A 21,494-nucleotide genomic window follows, 5' to 3' on the forward strand; every position below is an offset into this window, starting at 1 on the left:
TCCATCTCTTCTGCCCCTTTCTGTATATTGATCTTTACATTCCAATTTTGATTTGATTTCTTCTCTTTAATCACATACTCTTCATTACTCTTGAATTTATTTTCCATGGAATATTCCTTTCTCGTAATTTTTGTATTTGGTTTATAACTTCATTTGCCTGACTTACACCAAGGACATCGCAGGCCTTTATTAAAATATGACAACATGAACCACTTCTCAATTAATAATGGCATATATTGTTAGGGTCCTGAATTTTTTGTTTTATTTTTTGGTGGAAATCAAAGTAATTAATAACAATTTTGTGTTTATTTTTGAGAATTTTATATAATTTTTATTAATTTTACTGTCACATTTTGGGATTATAAAAGCACATTTTCAAGAAAATAACTTATTGAAGAACAGTATGGAGTTTTATAGAAAAAACATACACAATTTTATAATTCAGTTATCAATGAAGAAGGCATAATATGAAAGAAAAATACTGTCAAAGGAGAAAGGAGAACATTGCCATAATGTTTGCATTTTCTTCCTTCATGTTGCAATGTAAGTTGCTCAAAACTCCTGAGTAGCAAGAAAAGAAACGTTCACAGTCAATATTAGCACACAGATACCACAGTCTTTGAGCCATCAGTCCAGCACACTATATCTTCTTTTCAGTATTCCATTTGTTATTATCTGGGTCTCAAACGGTTTTTCAAAGTTGTACTTTGGTATCATATGATCAGAAGGCATGTGTAGAACTTCCTCTGTTATTGCTCTGTTAATTTTACAGTGTCCTAGATTGGTTTTTTTGTGCATTCCAGCACTCTGATTGTGCCAATCAATATGAACTCATTCTAGCCTGTCCATTTATGAAATTGCATAGTGATGGGAGGTCTAGTAAAGTATTCAAGGCTTTTGGCAGCGTAGTTCTCATAGCCCCAGTTATGGCTATGCATGCCATTCTCTGTAGGCTATAGAATCAACTGCCGACTTTTCCTTGACTTACTTTCTGCCACCAGATAATTGCAGCATAGGCCATCAACGGTCTAATGATCATTGTATATCCACATTACCATTGATGATTTAGGCCCCATGTCTTCCCAACAACTCTTTTACATGCATACAGCAAGTTTTTGGTCCAGGTTATGTTCCTTTCTATATGTGGATTCCAGGTTAGATTTTTATCTAACACTACACCTTCTTCCATATTCATATCTTGCCCAAATAGCTTCAGTGATCTCTTTCCCTCTAATTTTCTCCTTCTTGTAAAAGGGACCAGAGTTATCTTGTTCAGGTTGACTGATAGTTGTTCTTCACAAGGTTGAGTGATCTTTGCATGAGGTCCTGGATAACACTCATCACTTTACCTCGTACCACAATCACCAGGTCATCTGCATATCTTTGTGTATAGAAACCCTGTTTGTTGAGCATAGCTATAATTTTGTTCACCACGAGGTTCCACAGCAGAGGTGAAAGAACTCCTCCCTGAGCACAGCTTTGGGTGGCCCTAACCATCAGCATTTCTTCAAACAGGGTTGCTTTTATCTTCCTTCCGTCTAACATGGATTTAATCCATTTGATGACTGTTTTACTCACCTTGCTCTATTCCAATGCTTTGATCATAGAGTCATAGGTTGTATTGCTGAAGGGTCCTTCTATATCTAGAGATGCTGCCAGTGCAAATTCTTTATATTCTAGGCTTTCCTCTAGTTTATGAACCAACTGGTGGAGTGCTACTTCAGTGGATCTGCCAGATCTACATGCAAACTGATTTTCGTGTAACATTGAGTTCATGCACCATTCTTCTGATATATTTATCCAGAATTTTCTCCATTGCTTTCAGCATGAAGGAGGTTAAACATAATGGTCTGTATGCTTTGTCTTGGGTATAGTTGCCCTTCCAGGTTTAGGTATGAATACTGCTTTAGCTTCAGACCGTGATTTTGGCACATACCCTAAAGCTGGACTAGTTCTGAAGATGTCCGTCAGGCCATTGACGAGTATCTCCCATCCTTCCAGTAGGAATAACAGAAGTATCTCATCTGGCCCCGGAACCTTTATAGGGTTAAACGTGTTGATTGCCCATTTTACATGGTTGTGTTTTATTATTCTGTTGGCACAGTTCCAGTCTGCTCTTCGAGCTCTGTTCTCTGTTCCAACCGTTTCTTCTTCTATCATCTCCTCAGCCTCAGGAAAGTGACATGCTATTAGCATCTCCAGCGAGTTCTTCCCCACCTGAGTAAATGACCCATCTGGTTTCTCCAGTGTCCCCACCTGATTTATATGGGTTTCTTTAAGAACCTTCCAGAGCCTTGCTGTTTCAGTGTGTGATTCCATTTTCTCACAGAACAGTCTCCAAGATTTTCTTTTTGCTTTCCGTATCTCTAGGTTATACTGAGTGAGTTTCCTATGGTATACGTCCCACATACCATTTCTAGATGATATTCTATACAACATCCTAACCTCTTTTTTCATTCTGGCTAGTTTGTTGTTTCACCACCTTACCTTTTGGTATTTTTATTTTCTTTGAGAGGACAGTTGTCATGGAATGAGTCTATAATGGCCTCTTCTAATAGTTCCACTGCCTCATCCAATTCTTTCTGTCCTCTCATATTAGTTGGAATTTTTTGTACAGCCTTCCCTAGAACTTCTCTGTATCTATCCCAATTAGTTCTTTTTGGGTCTCTGTACATCTCAATCCCACACAGTCTCGCATCTATTGCAAATTGGATGTGCTGGTGGTCCGCCAATGATCATTGCTCCAGCACCTTCCAGTCTTTAACAAAGTTTGCAATATGCGTAGTGCTAAGTGTAATGTCTATTACCTCCCTACGATTCCTAGGTTTAGTATCGTCAACTCAGTTCCAATAATAAACTCTAATAAAGACTCGCCTCTTGTATTGCAGTTCGTGCTGCACCATGCTGTGTGGTGTGAATTTGCATCTGCTCCAAGGACTATTGTAGGTGTTTGCCTTTCCTCTTTGCATTGCAAATTAGGTTCTCAACTTCTTCTAAAGGGGGCAGATTAGTTGAGTCATGTGGGAGGTATGCAGAGCCTATGGTTATTTCTCTGGGACCTTCCCAATTTCCAAGTTTTATCTTGGCCACCACTAAGTCCTTTGAACAATGTTCCTGCAACAGAAGGCATTTTAGTTTTCTGCTCAGAAGTGAACATGTTCTAGGCATATTTGATGTAGTATTGTACATTAGCTTACCTCCAGATTCTGCCAGTCCTGCTACTCTGCCCTTAACTACCCATGGCTCTTGTATAAGAGCCACATCGATAGCCTCGGACTTGAACTCCCTGACGAAATTGACTACAGCTGATTTTTTATATTGTAGTTTGGCCTGTAGAACTTTCAGTAGCATCTTTGCCAATGCTAGGTTTTGTTTTCTCTTTAATTACTTGAAATTTGATCTGCCGAAGTCCAAGCTTGGCCTTAAGGCCTCTCTTCTTGAGCTCTTCAAAATCTCTTTCATTAAGGGCCAAAACAATTGTTCTTCTTGTGTCATCAGAAGATGTTGAATTCAGCACTCTCCACCCTCTCATTGGAAGTTTGGTGTCATGCTGATGTATCCTGACAAGCACATCATGAACCTTCATCTTGTCAAATGGAGGAGGAAACTTGGTGATGACCTTTGTAGTATGCAGCACCTTCTTAGCTTCTGCCACCTACAAATTTTCCCCAGTCCAAGGGCTGCAATTGGCTGTTCCAGCCAGCTTTTGTTTCTGGATTTGCACAGATCAAATCAAATCTAATCAAATCAAAATCTCTTTATTTGCAAATGAGGTGTCTACCTCGGTGGCAAATGGTACACTAAAATACATTATTGTCAAGCACTAAATTTTAAATTAACAAGAGAAGAAGAAAAGTTTCCCAGAATACAATATTATACAATTTATGCTAACAGTTTTTTCTATTAAACCCACACATCATCCTTAATACATTTATATTGTTTACAAAATTCTACTTATAATATCTCCTGTACTTACAAACATACTCAACTCATATACAGTATGTGAAATTACTTCTAATAATACTATACAACTGGTATAAGATTAAAATTAACATTGCATTTATTTACATATTTATATTTTACCCATTTTGGAAACTAGGTAGCATAACGACCTGCTGCGTCTTAACCAGAGCCCCTTTTGCCACCACTTTTCAGAGTTCCTGAAGGGCCTTGACAGCTACCGTAGCGGTCCCAGAGCCCTCGAAGTCTTCACTGTACTTCACCCCTACAGGCAATCCCCTACTTGGGTTGCCTAAACTCATAGGCCAGGGGATGGAATTAATTTAATCACACACACTTTTTATTTACAATATCCTATACTGGTCGAATGCCCTCTAACATTTATTTTCTCTGTTGCTGTTTATTCTCTTCTTGAATATCTGTACAGATTTTGGAAAAGGATCAAACACTACCCCTGGTAAACTGTTCCACTCCTTCACGCCCTTTCCAATGAATGAAAATTTACCCCAATCACTTCTGCTAAAAAGCCTTCTAATTTTATACTTGTGGTCAGTTCTGCCGATATAATTATTTTCCAACTGAAGCCTCTCACGGATTTCCCTCCATGCTTTTTCTATATAGGCTCTATATAATCCTATAAGTCTAGTTTTCTCCCTTCTCTTACTTAAGTAACTTTTTCCTTTTAATTCTTTGTTGCATCCTTTAAGTAGCCTCATTATGACATGTAACGATCTTTATGCTTTCCCAACGATGTCATCAACATGACCCTTCCAGTGCAAATTACTTTCAAATCTCACACCTAAGTATATGCACTTGCCATCTTTTGGGATAACTACCTCATCCAAAGTATATTCAAATTCAGTTTTAAAGCTCCCGTATGTAAATGTTGTAACAGTTGATTTGCCTCCATTAACCTTCACGTTATTTTCTTCAACCAATTGTTCGATACTCTCAAGGTCACTTTGTATTTCTGAACAATCCTCAATGTTATTTATTTCCCTATAAACAATTATGTCATCTGCATACAATCGTATTTTTGATGTTATATTGTTCCCTAAATCATTTGCATATATTAAGTAAAGTAATGGACCGATTATACTACCCTGTGCGATTCCCTTCCAAACTTTCTCTTCCTGTGATATACAGTATAATTTCCTACTTTGACTTTCTGAACCCTTGAATTTAGAAATGTTCTAATCCAACGTATAACCCTTACGTCCAATCCTACTCCCTCCAATTTCTTTAATAATATTCCATGTTCCACTCTATCAAAGGCTTTGGAAAGATCTATGGCTATGCAATCTAACTGACCTCCTGAATCCAACTGATCTAATATGTCCTGCTGAAATCCCACCAGTTGTGCCTCACAAGAAAATTTCTTTCTAAATCCATACTGGCTCCTCATGAACCAATTTTTATCATCACATATCTTTCTGATGTACTTTGCTATTAAACTCTCCAGTATTTTACAAACTATATTGGTCAGGCTGATTGGTCTGTAGTTCTCTGGTTTCCTCTTATCACCCTTTCCTTTATAAATTGGTATTATTATAGATTCCTTCCATTCCTTTGGTATTACACTATTATTTATGGCATAGTCAAAGAGAAATTTTAAACAAGGCACTATGTACCACCCCATTGTCTTTAATACCTCCCCAGTAATTTGATCACTTCCTGTTGCTTTTCCTTGCTGAAGCAGTTGGATTTCTCTGAAAATATCATCATTTGTGAATGAGAAGCTTCTTGTTTCCCTATGTGTCTCTCCCTCTCTATCTTCTGTTACGGTTTCCAACTCCTGACAACCTTCTACTGAATCTCTGAATTCCCTACTAAATAGATTTGCTTTCTCAGTATCTGTTAAATAGTGTTCACCCCCTTCTTCCACCATTGTAGGAATTTGGATTCCTTTTCCTTTTTGATTCCTAATATATTAATACAGCTTTTTCCATTTCACTTTGTGGTCATTACCCTCTTGAAGTATGCCATTCATATAATTCTCTTTTGCTTCCTTTTTCACTCTATTCAGTTCCCTCATTAGCTGTTTTCTAGTTTCTCTATTCTCCCTACCCTCTTTGATTTTCCTGTTAATGAATCTACATTTTCTTTTTAATTTTCTTATTTCCCTTGTGTAATAAACAGGGTCTGAGGTCATTTTACCCTTCTTAACAGGTACAAATATCATTCTCTCCTTCCCAAATGATTCCTTTAAATTTAGCCCAAAGTGTATCCACATTATTCCCTTCACATATCCAATAACTGAATTGTGATTTAAGGTAAGTCCCAAATTCATCAACTTTAGTTTTTCTGCATAATTTCTTGTCTTGTGCGATCCTCTTATTAAGCATTTTTTGTACGAGTCCTACATCCATTATTACAGCCTTATGGTCACCTATTCCTTCAATTACCTCAGTTTTATCAACAATTTCCCATGGTTTAACCAAGAATACATCTAGCAAGTTATTGAGACGAGTCGGTTCTTGTACTACTTGTGTAAATCCTCCCTCCCAAATTAACTTATTTGGTAGTTTCTGTTCATGGGCTTCACTTGCAGCTCCATTCCATTCAACTTCAGGCAAATTTAGATCTCCCCCAATTATTACCATATCATTATTGTTTTTATGAGTATAATCTATTATTTTCTCCAATATTTCCATGTCTCTTTCCTCTCGTCCAGGCCTATATGTTTCTGTAATTCCCACCTCCTTCATATTATCACAAACTAATTTTATCCCTAATATTTCACCCCTTTCATCAGTAAACCATTCATGTGAACAATAAATAACATTGCTCCACTTTTCAGCCTTGGAGACTCGAGGAAGCCTGAAAGGCATCCGTCTGACAGCGGTTTCATTATTACTGTACAATTAAATTGAAACAACTAAAAACGGAGTTTAACCTATTCAATACAAATAAATAAGAAATGTAGATTTACATTCCTATTTAATTATAAGTGGAAGCGGTACCGGTTTCGACCCAAATCTGGGTCATCATCAGCCGAATAAAATGCAAAAACAATGCATAGGTAAATAAAAAATTAAAGAATGAGTATTTCACAAAACAGTTGAAGAGGCAATATAAGATAATGGGGATTGATACTGTGGGATTTAAAATTGTAAAATCTAGAAGAAGTAGAAGGTCAGTCTCTTATATGAAGTAAGGCGTAATCTTCTGAATAGTAGCACAACACACGCAAAGTTCGGCACTGTCTCAAAATGTTTACGAGAAGAGGTGAACAGTTAAGTGAGCCAGCCTGCATATACTATCAGGCACAAAGTCACAACACAATTTAATAAATATGAAGTCCCAAAATGGTGTAGAAGTCGAAGACGAGTCGCTTGATTGAAGCAAGTTGCTAGCTCCTGAAGATCAGCGCAACATATTCATGTTACATGTAACATGTAATATGTTACATGGAATCCCACAAACAAGCAACCTTTTTCAGTATGATCTATAGAGCCCATAAAATACCCTTATCATCTGCGAATTTCACGAAAGAAATAAATTTTATAAAAGAACTAGCACTTATCAACGGATATAAAGCAGAGATGGTGAATCGAATCATCAACAAAGTAAAGCTCAAATTAGCCACAAATCTCGCACCAGAAAAAAACAAAAAATCAAAATACGCAACCTTTACTTACACCAGTTCAACGATTCACCAAATAGCAAACCCACTCAAAAAGCGGGATATGCAAGTAGCATTTAAAACACATAACACTAATAAAAACTTATTTTTTAATCATAACACAGTAAATTCCTACAATAACAAATTTCAAAGTTCCGGAATATATAGACTAACATGCACACAGTGTAAATCTTCATATGTTGGCCAAACTGGTCGCAGCTTCCTAACCAGGTACATGGAACACTTTAACGCCCTAAAGCATAATAAATACTCCGCAATGAGTAATCATATGAAAGAAACCGGCCATCATTATACCTCAATAGACAAAGACCTTACAATAATCAAAAGGATTGAAAAGGGGAAGCTAATGACAGAGTTTGAAAACATATATATTTATTTGGATCAATTTTAACAAAGATAAAAATTTGAACGATGCGGCCGAAATAAAAAGCCCATTAATAGAACAGTTGCCAACATTGTTACAAACTTTCAAATCAGAAAAAAGCAAATTCTTTAAGATATTTAATCTTAAAACACTCACAACAGAAACTATTTTGACATCAAATCCCCCTCTACATAATACGCCAAAGCTTAACGTCCTGCCCGCAGGATCGTCCCCTACCCCCACCTCGACAACAGATAAGAACTCCCCACCACATGGTACGCCAATAGCAAACGCCCCGCCTAACATCTATCGCCCTCAACCCCCTACTTGCCCCTCACAGCAGCTCCTCCACACATACAACACAAGAAGTAGAACCACAACAGACATTAGTCATGGTAACATAAGAAAGACCACAAGACTTTGTAGCAGCAGTCAAAGGGGTAAGTGAAAAAATATAACATCAAACTCACATTACAAGCACAACAACACATAACAGTATTCAAGTTAATCTCCATTTGTTCCAGATGCTTCACTCATTCTATTACCTTGAAAGAAACCTAAACAGCTATTCAAGATTTGAATAGAAGCCCCTCCTTTTAACTACAACTACATTAATACAATCTGCTACCAATGATATTCAAGTCACACAACAAGAACTATTTATTCTAATACTTCACTGATCAAATCACCAAACTGCAGCAAGTCTCGAACATTCTAGAAGTGGGTCTCCAACGGTTCCAAGACTTTAATTTTTAGAATATCATTTAGACTCAAATTACACAGGGAGTCAAATCATAGTTGTTTTCAAATAATTGCATTGGAGATTACAATTATATTCCAAATTCCCAATTATTGGAAGTTACTGTGTTCCAGAAATCAATGGATTTTAGAGAAAATGGCTCCTATATATTTTAACCTTCAGTTTATATTTATGATTCAAATTTAAAGCCATATTACGGTTGATTCAATCAACCACAGCATTGTGAAAACAATCTTAGCCAAATTTTCAAATTGTAGTTACTATGTTTTGGACGTCAATGTATTTTAGAATTAAGGGTTTCTTCAATTCAACATTGTAATTCATATTGTCATACTTTTAATGTGTACATAATTCCTATGATTTTTACATATTATTACTAAACATGGATTTATACTCAAGCAAAATAATTTGTAAAGACAATCCAAATATGACAGGTCTTAACCTTGAGACAATTATGTAGGCTGAAGATGCTTGTAAATAAAGCGAAACATGTCCCTGTAAATTCGTGTTGTAATATTATGAACTAGCAACACAAAACCAATTTGTATTGAATAGGTGGATTAAAATAATCACTATATTGTAAGCATTTTTACATATTCAATGTCCGGCACTGTGCTTTCAAATGTCGACGGAACTCGTTGAATAGCTTAATAATCCAGTCTGTAATTGTTTCGGATGTGAAAATGTGTATATATAGATATATATATATATATACAATACAATTTAATATAATTGAAGTATGTAACTAGGATGTTGTAGATTCTTTAGAACAGTTGACGTAAAAACAATTGTGAAGAGAAAAATGGTAAAAAGCGCAATACCGGAAACAAATGAAAAACGTATATTCACAGTGCACACTTCTTGAAGATAAGAATTCAAGTCATAATTGAGGTAGTCCAAGGCAGCGCAAGGCATGAGTTTAAACTTGAATGTAAAGACCCAAAATGCAGGTGCATCTATAGTTTGATAGTATACAGTTAAATTTGTAAAGTAGGTTTTTTTCTTTCAACAGGAGAGGTGAAAAAAAAAGTTAATAAAGGAAGAGGATTAGTAGATAAGAGAAGATTAAAAGGATTGGAAGGTAAAAGAGTATGGGAAAGGATAAGATAGGGAAATAAAAAAGGGGCAGTTTATGGTGGGTTAGGGGGGTGGGTTATTGGAGGTAGAAAACATGGGTAGGAACTTTGTAAAACATGGAAAATTGAATTTGTGTTTAGAAATTTAGAATTTTTTAGAAGAAGAATTAGGAAGTCAAATAGGATATTGGGTTTTCCAAAATGTCGTTTAAATTGAAATTAGGGTTGAAGTATTGGTCAAGGTGAATAAAACAATTTTCAGTAGTGTTTAGGAGGGGGCCTTTGCTAATGATTTAAAGTATGTTTATGTCTTTTTCAATTTTGGTGAAATTATGCTTGGAGTTTTGTATGTGTTGTGCTGTAGCAGAGAATCTGTTGTATTTAATGGCGTTGATATGCTCGGAGTATCTGATGTTAAAGTTGCGGCCAATTTGTCCGATGTACGAGGAGCTGCATTTGTTATATTTGAATCTGTATACTCCGGATTTAGAAAAAAGCATTAGATTTATTTAGCGATTTAGAGTTGTGTAATATATCAAGATTTCTGTTATTGGTTCTAAAAGAAATTTTCATGTTGTGTTTTTTAAGAACATTAGTTATTTTATAAGCATCTTGAGTGAAAGTAAACATGGAAAATGCAGTAGGTTTGGTTTTGTCTTTTGATAATGTAGTTTTAGGATGGTGTTTGAATTTGTTGATGATACGGTTTATGAAAGAGTTGTTAAAGCCATTAAATTTAGCAATAGTACGGATGGTGTTCAATTCATTATTTAAATCTTTTTTAGACATAGGTGTGTTGAAGGCACGAAAAATTAGGCTGTTATAAGTAGCATGTTTATGTGCTTGAGGGTGTGAAGAATCTTGCCATATTGTGGTTGCTGTTTGGGTTGGTTTTCTGAAAATTTTGTAAGTTAAAGAAGAAGGATGTCTAGTTATAGTTAAATCTAGAAAATTAAATATTTGTTGTGTTCTGATTCAAGGGTGAATTTAATGTTAGAGTCAATGTTGTTAAGAAGGAGAAGTGTAGAGGCTGCATTGGTTGATTCTTCATTTAAGATTACTAATGTGTCATCAACATATCTAGCCCAAACGATGATATTAGAGAAATTATTATTATTATTCTTAATTTTTGTGTTTTCTAAGAAATTGAGGTATATTTTGGCTAGAATGCCTGAAGCTGGTGAGCCCATAGCTAAACCATCTTGTTGGTAAATGGTGTTATCCAAGGTGAAATAATTATTGTTGAGAACCAATTTTAAGACTGACATGAAGTTTTGAATTTCTAGTTTACTCAGATTATTGCATTTGTTCAAGTTGTTGTTTATTATGGGGAATAATTTGGAAATTGGAATACTAGGATACATGTTTACGATGTCAAAAGAATGGAGAGAAAAATTTGGTTGGATGTCAAAGTTCTTTAATTTGTCGATTAATTGAGAAGTGTTTTTGATAGATTTGTTGGATAAAAATTGATATTTTTTTAGTAAAAATGTTTGGATGAATTTAGAAGTATTATATAAGGGATTGGGTCTGTAACTGATTATTGGGCGGATGGGAATGTTAGTTTTATGAATTTTTGGAAGGGCTTGGCAATGGGTAGGCCTGGGCTCATGTTTATTAGTTTTTTCTTGATCTGTGAGGAGAAAGGAAGTGTTTTTTTAAGGTTTGTTTGAGCAGGCGTTGGATTTTAGTGGTTGGGTCTTTTTTTTTACTAACTTATAGAAAAAGAAGAGTTGTTAAAGAAATCTTTGGTTTTAGCTATGTAGTCAGTTTTTTCCATTATGGCAGTGGTGTTGCCTTTATCATATTTGGTAATGATGGGATTATTGTCATTGATTTTCTTTTTAAGATCTAAAAATGTGTTTATATTCATTAATTAAATTATTATTATTATTATTATTATTATTATTATTATTATTATTATTATTATTATTATTATTATTATTATTTAGGGAAATGTTTTTGTTATAATTAATGAAGATTTTTTCAAGTTTATATCTGATTTCATCTTGTTCTTCTGTTGGCATTTTATTAATGGCTATTTCAGATTCAATTATTAAATTGGTGGCTATATTGAGAGTATTGAGGTTGGGCCAATTGTGTTTGAGGCTCTTAGAAAGAATTAAGTTTTCATGATCACTCAGAGTTGTTTTAGATAAATTGACAATGGGAGGATGGAATTGTTCCATGGATTTGGAAGGTGTGTTAATGTTCTTAATATGATATTCATGTGAAGAATTGTTCTTTAGAATGTTGAGTTTTTTCTCAAGGGTTTGTTGCTTAATTGACAATTCATGAAATAATTTATTATCAACTTGAGTTAGGAAGAGGTTCCATTGTGCACTTGGGAGAAGATTAGCGATTTCTAGGTGTGTTTCATATAATCTGTTATTTAAAAATGATTTTTTCTTGTATAAGAAACAGATTTCGTTTTTCAACCAAATTTTGTTGGTTATTCTTTGGGTTTTCAACGTGTGAGGAGAAGAATGTTTTTTTCTGACACAACTTCGAAGAAATTTAGGAGTAAGGTTATAGGAAATGCTTTGTTTTAGGAAGTCGATATCTTTTCCTAATTTAGCAATCTTGATCTTTAGGCCCATGTAAGAGAAGGCTTTATGTTTAGCTTGGTTAGACTGGATCATTAAGCTATTCACCGAGTTCCATTGACATTTGAAAGCACAGTGTCGGACAATGAATATGTTGCGCTGATCTTCAGGAGCTAGCAACTCGCTTCAATCAAGCGACTCGACTTCGACTTCTACACCATTTTGGGACTTCATATTTATTAAATTGTGTTGTAACTTTGCGCCTGAGAGTATATGCAGGCTGGCTCACTTAACTGTTCACCTCTTCTCGTAAACATTTTGAGACAGTGCCGAACTTTGCGTGTGTTGTGCTACTTTTCAGAAGATTGCGCCTTACTTCATATAAGTGACTGACCATCTACTTCTAGATTTTACGATTTAAAATCCAACAGTACCAATCCCCATTATCTTATATTACCTCTTCAACTGTTTTGTGAAATACTCATTCTTTAATTTCTTATTTACCTATGCATTGTTTTTGCATTTTATTCAGCTGATGATGACCCAGATTGGGGTCGAAACCGGTACCACTTCCACTTATAATTAAATAGGAATGTAAATCTACATTTCTTATTTATATGTACTGAATAGGTTGAACTACGTTCTTTGTTATTTCAATTTAATTGTGATACAATTCAATACAGAACATCATGAAATTTTTACCCTTATAAGTGGTTTTATTTGCGCTATCAGAGCAGATGAATGTTCCTTCATGTCTTTCTCCTTCAGTTTCCCATCTAGAAAGGTTTTAGGTATTATTGCTACCTTGATTGAAGTTAGTCTTTCTGAAAAGGACATGACTGTCTCTTCTTTCTGTTTCTTGGTGGGCGGTTTTGTAGCCGAACTTGATGGCGTACTGTCCCCTGACCTTGGTCTTTTGGGCGTTACAAGTAATAAATCTCATTGTAGACCGTATTGGACATCAGATTATGAACATTAAAATAAGAATAATAATTTACACCACCTTTCCAATACTTATCTTTCCTTATATTTAGGATATGAACATTACAACAGGTGTTGCAATTTGGGACATGTTTTGCTTAACTGTCGTAAGCATCATCAGCCAAAATAAATCTTAGCCTAAAGTTAGGTCAGGGCCCCAAATCTAGTGTCCTTAAAATATACGGTACCCTAAGATTCGACATTTACATTATAGAAAATTAAATAGGCTTGAAAATAGTGTGAAAACATGTAAGAATGTTCATCATGGCTAAGAGAAAAACACACAACCGTGTTGACAGAGGTTAAAAACATAAAGTACAATACAGAGCTGGTAGTGAAATAATTAAAATCATAGAGGATATCATTGTTATAGGATATCATTGTTACCAGTCAGTCAATAAGAATGTTCATACATAAAACTAGTGTGAAAACATAAAAGAATGTTCATCATGGCTAAGAGAAAAACACACAGTCGTGTTGACAGGTTAAAAACATAAAGTACAACATAGAGCTGGTAGTGAAGTAATTAAATTCATTGCTACCAGTCAGTTAATACGAATGTTCATACATAACAAAAATATGATTATTATATTCTTTGGAATGAAGAAGGTAATTAGAATTGTTAACTATATAAATCTCATTCTTGCATAGACATGTGAGTCGGGTATGAGAAATCACATGTTGTAGTTGACATGGAGTAGTAATACTTCAAACAGGATTGATCACGCCTGAAGCTGCTTATAGGTAGAGGCCAATATCCAGTTCCTTTAAAATAATGGTTAAACCGAAAACAGGGGTCTTCATTTTTACTGGGAGTTCAAGATCAAATACGGGAAAATAAGATGCAATGTGCGTGAACTGAAGTCTGAAAAATGGAAAAAGGAAAAAGATGTACTCAGTGCCTTGAAAATAGTGTGTTCAAAATGAGAGTCTAAGATCGCTTACCTCTTATTTTGGAAGAGCGTTGACTGGTCACATTAGCCGCTCGAGGGGGTCTGGTAAACGTCTGCCCGTTGCTACGTGTGTTGTATCGGTGTGCTTGCTTGGGCGGAGAGCAAGTCGGGAGAGGAGGGGTAAGCGCCACAATGAGAGCACTAGAAGTTGGCGGTGGAGTTGTATTATGGGGAGGGGTAAGGTGGAATCTGTTATTATGAACGGAGGGATATTTAGAGGTTTATAATTAAAATTTTTTGTGAAATTATTACGATTTATATAAAAATTAGTGAGAACTTGGGGACTTGTTCACTTATATGTTTTCACACTAGTTTTAAGCATGTTTGATTTTCTATAATGTAAATGTCAAATCTTATATATTTTAAGGACACTAGGTTCGGGGCCCTGACCTAACTTTAGGCTAAGATTTATTTCGGCTGATGATGCTTACAACAGTTAAGTGAAACATGTCCCAACTTACAACACCTGTTGTAATGTTTATATCCTAAATATAAGGGAAGATAAGTATTGGAAAGGTGGTGTAAATTATTATTCTTATTTTAATGTTTATAATCTTTTGGGTTTTGTCGGCTTTGCCTTTCTTCGATCCCTGTTCCTTGGCTTCTTCTCTGTCCAAGATCCAGCCACAATTTTGGCTTCTTACCTCGCTCTCTCCAATTGGGACTTCTGTCTCTATTCTTCCATCTTGGGCTTGCTCCCAGATCTGCTCTACTGGAGCTTCCATGGTTTCCCTTGATGTAGATGTTTTAAATGGGTTCTTTATAAGCATCCATATTTCAATCAATCATAGAGTTTTTGCCCCTTCTAGGGTCCTGAGCATCGTTCTCACCATCTGTGGTGAGGCATACAGCCAGACATTGTCCTCCTGCAACTCAGGCTCTCTGTAGCAGAGACCACGCCCCTCAATCTTCCATCCAGTGGTCCGCCACTGGCCCAAACCTATCCAGGTTTGTTCCCCCTTCAGTAGGCCTACTCACGTGGTCTCCACTTGGCATTATCATGACCGAGTTCACAGCCATGACTTTCCCCCTAGGTTGGGATCGCCCCATTCCCAACCCGTGGCTCGTCCAGGTTACACATAGCAAAGATATATGTTTGTTCTAGCAACCCGCAGTGAGCCTTCACCTTGTGAACTCATGACATGCAATGGATGCAGTCACCATATTGAAGTGTCAGGCAGCTGTTTTTTAAAAATGGCAGTTCATGATGTGAACGTTTTGTTTGTAACAGCAGTTATGTGTGTGTAATTTGTAAATAGATGTGAATAAAATAATTGTACCAAATGACAGCATCTCGTGTGCATCTTTGTGGATATGTTAATTTGTAGTAAAAAACAGGAACATAAGAACTCTCAATTATTTCACTCATTATTCCAATCATTTGTAGTAAGAAACACTCGGTTTCAGTCACCGCCCCCATTATTCCGCAAACTCTCATTCTGATATAGATGCTGATTCCCATAGGGAATCTGAAATATTTATCCGGAATGAGTAAATTTATAATACCAATATAAATGGTCCGTTATTGGACATTATAAATTTTCCAGCTAACTCATTCCTGGTTGCCAGCGTTTCGTCCTCGTGTGCTAGGTTGGGCTCGTCAGTTGGTACCTAGCACACCTACCAAGACGCATGGCTAGTGCATACCGTGGAGGCCACTGCGTAGGCTACTTGAAGCCACCGGCAGTGCCAATGCAATATGAGAGACCTTGTCTCGCTACTAAAAATTGATGTCTGCTTGGCCATCAGATGATAAAGATGTTCCCTATCAGGCATCAATTTTTAGTAGGGAGACAAGGTCTCTCATAGTGCATTGGCACTGCCGGTGGCTTCAAGTAGCCTACGCAGTGGCCTCCACGGTATGCACTAGCCATGCGTCTTGGTAGGTGTGCTAGGTACCAACTGACGAGCCCAACCTAGTACACGAGGGCGAAATGCTGGCCACCAGGATGAGTTAGCTGGAAAATTTATAATGTCCAATAACGGACCATTTATATTGGTATTATAACTCCCATTCTCTCACAAGCCCCAACCCATTCCCTCACTCCACTTCCTTGCAGCAACACATCTTGTGTCTCGACTGCCAGAGCAAGTCAGTCGAGAGCAGGACTCCATAATCAGAGAAGACGGGTGATACAAGCGGGCCACCTAATGCAAGTTAATTTTCGTTCTTCATAACTCAATCTAAATGTTGTTCCTGTTAGTCACCACTTTTCAACCTTAATTCAATTTGTATTATCCATTTTATAGACTAAAATCAGACGGTTCAACTTCAATAGTGCTTACGTATATCAGCCCAGGTTGGAACACAAAAACTAAGCCAACATTTACAGATACTATTTGAACCACAGCAAAGGACAACAAAAAGCATTGAAACAGAAAGACTTCCAGCTCAAGACTGTTTTAACAATCAACATTTCACAGTTTCTTAACTTTCATCATGTTTTTTAAAAAGCTTTTTGACTAACATTTCATTTTGTGTGTTTCTTACATTTTTAATGCATCATACATGTCTTACTGAGGATGACCCAAAGCCGGGTCGAAACATGTCTATTTATGTGTGAACTTTTGTCTTAATTGGATGTACAAAATTTATAGTATTAACTAGGAGGATTAAAATAGTTTTGTACAATTTTGTAAGAAGTTTCCCGGTTCACTTTTGAGTGCCCATTCGATCTCTGGCATGTTCTGCCATCTGTTGGGCATTATGTAGAACTAATTGCTAACGGCTTATAGCTTCGGAAAGTAACTTACAGAGCTTTTTGTAAGACATCTGTGGAGCTCATCTGTGATATAATCAAGCATGGCAGAACAACAAGCTATTTGCTCCCCCAGCTGTGTTATTTGGGATCGAAGAATCTTTCAGTTATTAACCACAGCAGAAAATGATGATGGTGATGACTTTAATGAATTGTTAAGCAATGGGTTATACAGAGAGTGCTCAAAATATTGTAAGTGAGAAAGAAACAGAGCCTCCTTCTAAATGAAAGAAGAAAAACATGGTGAGTTCGAAAGCTATTTCATCACTATTTTCGTGATGGACGGATGACTTTTCTCCACCAGACTTTTGAGTAACTGTGACAGACTCTGGGAACCAAGTAGTGTTTGATAACAACCCCAAAATCATTGATTTTATTTTAAACTTTTGTGTCAGTGGAGTTGGTGCAGCTGGTTGCTGATGAAACAAATCGGTATCACAAACAACTAGTGGAAAACATTGAACTGTCACCACATTCCTGATTTAGAATGTATTTTAAAATTTCAACTTATGTACTTGTAAAGAGTTATATGTATTAATTGCCTACAGATTTTATGAAATAATTTTATTTTGGGCTCTTTACTTGGTATAAAGATTATGTTCGCGTGGGCACAAAAAGTGCAATTTTGTTTCCTCTCAAAATAATACTGAACATAAGCGTAGCATTTTCCATTTGCATTTAGATTTATAAAGAATCAACATTTATAAACATTTTAAGTTAATCACCCCCCTGATAAGTTAAAAATTGTAGCTTCTACAATTTTTTTTTTTTTTACACACAAATGAAAAACTCAGCACTGAGGTACAAAACAGTCAACTGGTAATTCAGCTCTTAAAAGGTTTAAATTGTACACCTTATAAAATCTTTCAGAGGTCAATAATGACCTAGATGTTACATACGCCCTCCTGAGTCATTGACAAATATTCACAATATTTTGTTAAGGACTCACACCTTCAACTTCTCCCATCATCTGTCAAAGTACAACTTATTATCTCCTCTAGCACCTCAGAAAACTTCAAAATATTAACAATATTTATACATTATTTCTTCACACAGAGTCTTTTGCAAGTATCCTTTAGCTCATCATATAACACATACATTAATTACATCTGAAATATACATAACATTAATCATATACTCTTTCTGAATTATCTCACATTTCTACTCTTCTCCAGAGTCTTTGAAATTACATAAACCTTTCTCTCTCCTCCACAATTTGTGAACATCTCTCATAAAATAATATACATGTACATACTGTATATACACAGTGAATTTCATTGAACTCATTCTCCTTCGCATCAGTTCATTTATCTTGTTTATTTACATAACATCGAACAATAGCCTGACATACAGAGCATTTACAAAATACTTTTTCTGCATTCTCTTTCGAATGTCTGTCAGTTCTGTATCTCTTCCTGATTTATAACAAAAACGCACTCCACACATCATTGCACATGCGGTTCACCTTTGAAAATATTTGCAAGCATATGTAACTGTCAACAATCTTGAACTGAACACTACATTAAATTTACTGTATTAATTTTCTTTCTTTGGCAGCTCGGATCATAAATGATGTTACCTTGATGTTTGTCAATGACCTAATTCATAAACATCTGATGTTACGCTTGAAACCAAAACATCCTTGGTGACTCATCATAACAGGTTCCTTTACAACGGACACAAATGTCTCCTTACATAACAACTCGGACACAAAACTGGGTGTCCTACTTCTAGCCTAACTGGTTCTCTACGTTGCCTGAAATATATTTACATAAACTTCTAATATTGTTAAGTGCATAGCATAATACTGTCACTGTCTGCCAGCTTATACGCACGAGGTCCGACTCTACTGTGAATGTCATATGGCGCTTGGCATAGCAAGAAAATCATCTTAGTAACCTTCTCTTCACTATTTGATAACATAGGAACTCTTAAAAGTACCAAATCACCTTAATGAAACTCATCTAATACTTGACACTTCTGTTGGCACTTACGCTCCTCACCTGACTTCACTAAATTCTTGCGTGCCAACCTGATACAAAATTGGGCATCTCTCTGGGGTTCTTCAGTTATGCCTAAGACTCGTGTCAACTCATTCTGGGGCTTCCTATCGAAATGGACCTTTAACAGCGTAAACTTAGTACTCTCGTGTTCGATGACATTTATCCAAGTTTCTATCAGAGTTACATGTGATACCCAGGCAGAATGTTTCTCATGTACCAGAGACCTAAACATACGACTCAATTCTTTCATCACTCTTTCACATATATTACCCTGAGGATTCCATATCAACAAAGAGACATGTGTAATTCCTAATTCGCTTACCATTGTCTTCCACTTTCTAGAAGTAAATTGTGGACCACTGTCTAACAATATTCTCCATGGAGTACCCAATTCCTGCACATATTTGTCTTGTATCACATGGCTACAAACTATTCCAGTGGCTTTTCTCATCGGATATTATCTTACTAACTTTGAGAAAGCATCCCCAACAACAAAAATATACTGATATGCAAACCGTCCTTTGACAACAGGACCAAATAAGTCTATATAGACCAAATCGCCAGATTTTTCAGGGATAATAGCCTGACCTGGTCCTTCTAAATACCTGTTAGGAACTTTACTCCACTGGCAAAGATCACTAGACAATAATGTCTTCCTAACTTCCCTTCCCATCTTATCCCAAACGAAGTTCTGTTGTATCTCATACAACACCTTACTAGCACCAGAATGCCCTAATTCTTTATGTATGAACCATATCAGTCTCTTAATGACTTAGGTACACAGATCACCCATTTCTTCTCACTACATTTCCTCACTAAAACCCCATCTACCAGCTTATAAGCACACTATGTCTCCCTCTAGTCACAGAAACCTGTTCTCCTCTCTGAAGTACTGACAATAATTCCCTACATTCATCATCCTCCGACCCCTCCACTAGCATGTTACAAAGCTTATCTAAAGCCCTTTGATTGTCTTTATGTAGACATGCACAAATCAAAATACCCTCATACAGCTCCACAATACTACTTTCATTACACAACTTCTTATATCTCGATAGTAAATCAGCTAACACATTATTCTTCCCTTTAATGTGAGAAACAGTAAAATCATACTCCTGTAAACCCAGAATCCATCAACTTACTCTATTGGATGACAATTTATAAGTAGATATAAAAGAAAGTGCATGGTGATCTGTCCGTCCAAATCTCAAATTTAATTCCTAATATATACATCCTAAATTTAGCTAACGAGTAAATAATAGCTAAGAATTCTAATTCCATTATAGAATACCATTTCTCTGCTGTGCTCCACCCTCTCGATGTTAAAGAAACAATACCCAGATTACCGTCATTGTCTTCCTGACAGAGCAACCCCCACTATGCTACAGTGAGATGCGTCCGTCATAACAACATATTTCCTGTCTTGTCTAGGATACTTCAAAATGACAGCTTGCCTAAAACCCTCTTTCAGTTCTTCAAATGCCTTATGATATTCAGTCTATTTCCACATACTGCCTGACTTCAGTAATTCTCTGAAAGGCTCAAGTAAGTAAGCAAACCTCAATACGAACTGTCTGAAGAAGTTACACACTCCTATGTATGATCTTAGTTCTTGTATGTTCGTAGGCATCTTGGTATTCAGTATCTTACCTATTCTCATACTCTCTGGGGTCACTCCTTCTGCAGGTACTCGATGTCTCAAAAATGTGATCTCTGGTCTACAAAACACACACTTGTCTAACTTCAGCGTAAATCCAGCATGTTCTAACTTGGTAAACACCCTGTCTAAGTGGTCTATATGCTCCTCAAAATTACTGGATGCAATAACAAGATCATCTATGTAAATGGTGGCAAAATCACCTGTATCATTACCCAGAGTAATATTCAAAGCACGAATTAAGGCAGCTGAACTCGTCCGAGTCACGTACGGTACCGGCACTCTACAAAATTGATATAAACTACTCTTGTGGCTGAATGCTTTTAACGGTCTATCCTCTACTCTTAATGGAATTTACCAGAAACTACTCCATAAAAATGTACTGTAGACAACCATTCTTTCCATTGGAAGTTCTGAATAAGCTCCTCTACAGTTTGAGATTTCAATTGATCCATTCCAATTCGTTTATTCATTTCCCTTCCATCTATTCAGAGATGCACAGTTCCATCACTTTTGTGAACTACAATTAATGGGTTGATGGACTGACTACTAGATAGCTCTATAATTCCATCTTCTAACATAGCCTGTATCTGATCTTCCACTGCTTTAGCATATTTATGTGGGATGGGATATCTCAGTCCAGCGAACGTACTTCTATCCAGCAATGAAAAAAGAATGTTCATATATGTGTGTCTCCCCAGGTTTCGAAGCAAAAATCTCTTTGTGTTCTCTTAACACTGATAACAACTGGTCCTTCTGACCTCCTTCTAACTCGCTTCTATCCACAGC

General features: G+C 36.3%; 1 protein-coding gene across 1 annotated transcript in view; it reads right to left on the bottom strand.

Moving 5' to 3' along the window:
- LOC136880344 (ubiquitin carboxyl-terminal hydrolase 50) overlaps window positions 1–21,494 on the bottom strand; it is a 199,804-nt gene that overhangs the window by 63,783 nt on the left and 114,527 nt on the right. The gene's annotated exons all lie outside the window — the stretch shown is intronic.

Source organism: Anabrus simplex, chromosome 1 (genome assembly GCF_040414725.1).
Source record: "Anabrus simplex isolate iqAnaSimp1 chromosome 1, ASM4041472v1, whole genome shotgun sequence".
NCBI lineage: Eukaryota > Metazoa > Arthropoda > Insecta > Orthoptera > Tettigoniidae > Anabrus > Anabrus simplex.